We start from the raw sequence: 6,003 nt of genomic DNA, 5'->3' as shown, positions 1-6,003 counted from the left end.
AGCATAAGTGATAGCCTTGTGACATGTGTATCCCTTTCCCCTTTTGTGAGAGATTTAGGTAATTAAATAATTCAATTAAACTCTCATTGTACCCCTTAGTCTTCTGGCCAATAGGAATCAAGCAAGCCGTGGGTTGCTGAATGCTCATTGGACCCCTTGGGAGACTGTCCAATAGTCTTCCAGAGAGCTTAATTTCTATTGGTTCTTTTATCAAGTGTTTTTAAATGAATTAAAATAGGTTTATTCTAGCCTAAGTTTTATTGGTCCAACTCTATGGCCATCCAATAGGATTTGAATGCACCTTGGGGGCAACTGGGCTAGGGAGGTGACATGTGTCCCCTATTCCTTTTGTGTAAGGGGAGCTTGCTAGAGTGTGTGTGTGTGTTTCTCTCTCATCCCCTACAAGAAAGGCTCGCCCCCTCCTATCTAGGGATATGTGAAGACTTTATGGTCTTCACATAAGCATCCAGTCTTACCTAGAGTTTGACCATTATCCATTACCTTTGAATTTGGAACCTTAGCATTTTGGAAGTCTTAATGAGCTCAACCTTAAGGTCTTCGAAGCCCATTTTTGCACATTGCTCTTTTGCAGATGGTCCCCCCTTTGGATCCCTATTTTCCCTCCTTTGGATCCCTATTGTGACCGGTCTGTCAGCCTAACCAATATTCTAGCTTTTTCTCCCTCAATACTTCCCCATATTAAATGATCAGTTTAACATGAGAAAATCATTTAGGAGAATTAGATATTAGTTATTATGACATTACCTCTGTCTTGAAATCATAGTTGTCCTCGACTGTGGGGTAGAGAAGATAAATCCTATTTATTAGTCCTTTTTCTAGCAGGTAGAGGATCCCTATTTTACCCTACGACATCCCCAGAATGGATGACTAATCCATTTGGCGCTTGAGAGCCTAATCTGTCACAAGCATGTCTTTGCAATAGTCCTATCAATCTTCCATAGTAGAGTGGCAAGCTCTACTTGGTGTTTGGAAGACGTCGTCTCCACAAACTTGATCCTAAGCATGCATACTACTTAGCATTTGTGCACAATAAATAAAAAGAGAGTCATATAAGACAAAAAACCTTTGTTCATTTTAGACATTTTTACATTTGCTTGCTCTAGGGAAGCATTGTAAGAATTGAAAAGGTTTAGGTTGTCCTTTAATTGTGAGCTTTTCATCCATCTAGCATCTTCCAAAGGATAGTTCTTAAACTTAAGAAGATACCATTGGATAATCTTACCATCTCTCAATACCTTGTCTTCATGTCAGAGAATGGACTCGGGTTGTAGCACCTCTTCTTGGTCCTCAATCTCTTGTGGGTCTTCAATAGTTGATTCTTGAGGTGGCTCTCCTTTGCAAGGCTTTAGTAGGCTCACATGGAAAGCATTGTGTATGAACCAATGACTGGGCAACTTGAGTTGATAGGCCATCTCATTGATTGGTCTAAGAATCTGGAAGGGACCAATATAGTACCTTTTTGCTAGTTTAGCATAGTACTTTTGGTGTCCCATAGGATTCTTGCCCTTTGTGTGCCTTAATCAAGCCTTGGGAAATTTAAGCAAGACCCAATGATTTTCTCTAAAGGATTGGGCTCTTTGTGCTTATGAGAAGCAGCCTTTTGCCTTTGCTGTGAGATAGAGATAGCATCCTTAATCTTTTGGAAAGATTTTTGTAGGTCTTAGCTATACTCATCTACAAAGAACATCTTCCCGTGTACCTTAAGTAGCATGGGACTTTTGGATCTTCCCTCAATTACCTCAAAAGGTGCTTTTCCTGTGGAGGTATGTACATTATTATTGTAGGCATACTCCAATTATTGTAGGCATACTCCACTAAGGTAAGTAATTCTCCCATTGGAATCTTTGATCTACTTCCGTTACGTAGGCTTTTAGTAGATCAATAATTGTTAGATTAGCTATTTCACTTTGGCCATCCGTTTGCGGGTGATAGGACGAAGAGAAGTTTAGCCTCGTTCCTAAATTCTCAAAGAGACCCTTTCAAAAATTACTGGTCATTCTAGGATATCTTTCAGGCACTATGGACATTGACAAGCCATGGTACTTGAAGATTTGTGATACGAAGAGGGTTGCCATTTGATGGGATTTGATAGTCTTTTTGATAGGTATAAAATGAGCTTGTTTGTTGAACCTGTTTACTATCGTCCATATTCTCGTATTCCCATGGATAGACTTGGGCAATCCAAAGATAAAATCCATGGATATGCTCTCTGATGGTGAATTAGGGATTGACAAAGGTTGAAGCAATCCAGGTTGCTTCCCTCTATCAAACTTCGTCTTTTGGCATACCACACATTTAGAAACATACTCATGTATGTTTTCCTTCATGGCAAGCCAATAGAAACTTGTTTCTATCCCTTTTAGGGTAGACTGAATCTCTCTATGCCCCGCATAAGGATGACCATGTGTAAAGAATGAGGATGCAAGAGAGCTACACAAGACAAGCACAAAGCACACAGAGATGGAAAGCTTCTTCTTCTTCTTCACAGAAAAGAGAGTACAAAATGACTAAGTGCTAAAGCTGAAAAGTACCACATATGTACATACGGTCACAAGTGTGAACTCTCTAGAAGCGTACTAGGCTGGCACTATAAGTGTAGTCCAGCTGTAGAATCACTGGCAGAGATCCTCCGTGTCGGTCACCTAACGCGCCAGTGAGTAAATGCCGTAAGCGGCCAAGACCCGTAGTGGATGCCAGCTCAAGGTGTAGAGCTCAACATCTCAACACTCCCCCTCGAGCTCTGCATGTCGCAGAGTCCAAGCATAGTCCGGAAATGTCGAAGCTTCTCAGCTCCAAGGGCCTTGGTAAAGATATCCGCTATCTGCTCCTCTATGCTGACGTAGACCAAGTCGATGTCGCCCGCCAACCCTCGCTCTCGAACGTAGTGGTAATGGACCTCTATGTGTTTGGTCCTGGCATGGAACACTGGGTTCCTAGCCAACTGCATGCTGCTGAGGTTGTCACAATGAATGATAATCTGCTGGTCCACCTGCACTCCCAAGTCCTCAAGTAATGTGCATAGCCAAGCTACCTCGCACGCCGCAATTGCTACACCTCTGTACTCGGCCTCTGTGCTCGATAAAGCAACCGTAGGCTGCTTTTTGCTGCTCCAAGTAACAGCAGCACTCCCAAAAGAGAACATGAAGCCACTCGTATATCTCCTATCAACAATGCTACCTGCCCAATCTGCATCTGTATACCCATACAATGCTAATGGTGCATCTGCTGCATAGAACAATGCATAGTCAAGAGTACCTTGCACATACCTAAGTGTGCATCGTACTCCATCCAAATGTGGCTTCCTCGGAAGCTGCATGAACTGACTCTCCAAGCCTAATGTGTAGCTCAAGTCTGGCCTCGTGATAGTCAAGTAGATTAGACTACCCACAATCTTCCTGTACATGTTGACATCCTCAACAACATCACCCTTCTCTGCACTCAGCTTTGCATTCACATCCAAGGGAATAGAAATTGGCTTACAATCAGCCATACCATACTTTGACAACATGTGCAAAGTATATTGTCTCTGTGATAGCCATACACCCTCTGGAGTCCTAATCACCTCAATGCCAAGAAAGTAGCGCAACTCGCCTAAATCTTTCATTTCAAACTCCTGTTTGAAAAGACCCTTCACATGGTCAATCTCCATAGCATTGTCACCCACAATAATAAGGTCATCTACATATATGGTAATGACCACAATCCCCACATCACTCTCACGTACATAGAGTGAATGATCAACATGAGCTCTCCTAAAACCAATACTGACAAGATGCTTGGCAATCCTGTCATACGATGCTCTAGAGCCCTACTTCAAACCATACAAAGCTTTGAGAAGTCTGCATACATAATCTGGGTAACCTGGATCGACATAACCAGGTGGCTGATCCATATACACTTCCTCTTGCAACTCACCATTCAAGAAGGCATTCTTTACATCCATTTGATGCATAATCCATCCTCTAGATGCAGCCACTGCTATGACAACTCTCACAGTCGTCATCTTTGCCACTGGAGCAAAGGTCTCCTCATAGTCTATGCCATACGTCTGTGCATAACCCTTTGCGACCAACCTTGCCTTGTGAGGCTCAATGTTACCATCAGCCTTATTATTGGTTTTATACACCGATTTAAAACCAATAGCTTTCTTGCCACTTGACAATGGCACCAACTCCCATGTGTCGTTTGCTTCCAATGCAGCCATCTCTTCATTCATTGCATCATCCCAATGCACATTTCCAACTGCATCCTCAAAACATGTGGGCTCCACATCCTGTATCACCTTAGCCATGTAGGCTTGGTGATGCGCTAGATACCCATCATAAGTCAATTTCTGAACTGGATTTCTGACTCTATTAGATCTGCGCGGTCATGGGTCACTCCTTTGCCCTCTAGCATCTTCTTGTACTTTCCTTACACCAGGTGTCCTGACAGCCGGAATTCCAAATTCCTCATCAAGACTTTGTTCAGAACCATCTGAATCCATGTCTACATGTGAAAAACCTGATGATGCATCATCCATAAAGGGAGGTTCATCAACCTTTTCCTTTCCTTTTCGTGATACATTCCATGTACCTGTTGGTGGAGTAACCTGCGTACGTAGTCTACCATTCCATGGTTTCTCAACAGAGCCACGAGAAGAGGACTCTTGTGGTCCACTCAAAACCTGTGACTGTGGCCTCACATTTTGTACAACCACATCATCTTTTACATCAGCCCCAATAGTGCCATGTGCATTACTGTACCAGCTGCTCATCTCATCAAAGACTACATCTCTGCTCACTCGTAATTCTCGTGTAGTAGGATTGTAGCACCTGTACCCCTTTTGTTCAAGGGAATATCCCACAAGAATACATTTCTCTGCTTTAGGATCCAATTTCCTACGCAACTCATCTGGTTTATGCACGTAAGCTATGCAGCCAAACACTTTCAAGTGTGCCAAATCAAGCTTTGTACCTGTAAACTTTTCCTCAGGTGCTACATCATACACCACAGCTGTAGGTGTCCTGTTCATAATGTACACAGCTGTATTTACGGCTTCAGCCCAGAAATGATAAGGCATGTTCTTCTCATTCATCAATGCACATGCAACCTCTGCAATGTGCTTGTTTTTCCTTTCTGCGACCCCATTCTATTGTGGAGTATATCTGCATGTAAACTGCCTGCGCATACCATGCATTCGCAAAAAATCTGAAAAATCATTGGAGAAGTACTCTCCCCCTCCATCTGACCTCAATGTCTTGATTTGCATATCTGTCTCCTTCTCAATCATGACTTTGAAGTCTTGAAAGTGACCAAACACTTCACTTTTGTTACGCATGAAGTAGATCCATACTTTCCTTGTATGGTCATCAATGAAAGAGACATAATACCTGCAACCATGTATACTTGCAGTATTGGTTGGACCCCAAACATCTGTGTGCACCACCTCAAGTGGCTTTTTACATACATTGCGCTCATGTGGAAATGAGCCCTTTGACTGTTTTCCAAACTAGCATGCTACACACACTTTATGCATACCATCCACCTTGAATTTGGGCAAACCTTTTACAATCTGTTTTGATTGCATGCTGCGCAATCTCTGCTCATTGACATGGCCAATGCGTTTGTGCCAAATGTCAACATCAGCCACAACACCTGTGCCCTATGCAAATAATGCAGCTTTTACCTCAGGCATGTTTACATTCAGCGTAAACATTCTACCCACACATTTGCCCTCTGTGATCAGCTTACAGCCATTTTGGAAATCTTCTACATAACAGCCATTTGGATTGAAGCGAACCTGCAAACCCTGCTCAACCATTTGTCCAACAGAAACAAGATTCTTTGTAATGTTTGTGACATGAAGTACATCTGCTAAGTACTTTGATTTCCCACTCTTCGTATTTAGAGGTATGTCCCCTACATGAGCAATGGGGTGAGCTGTGTCATCTTCTGTCTGCACATAGCCTGACACATCTAGTTTGCGCATATCTCTAAACC

The sequence above is a fragment of the Adiantum capillus-veneris genome, chromosome 29 (assembly GCF_014529385.1).
Source record: "Adiantum capillus-veneris isolate H3 chromosome 29, ASM1452938v2, whole genome shotgun sequence".
Taxonomy (NCBI): domain Eukaryota; kingdom Viridiplantae; phylum Streptophyta; class Polypodiopsida; order Polypodiales; family Pteridaceae; genus Adiantum; species Adiantum capillus-veneris.
Note: the sequence above shows the minus strand (reverse complement) of the source record.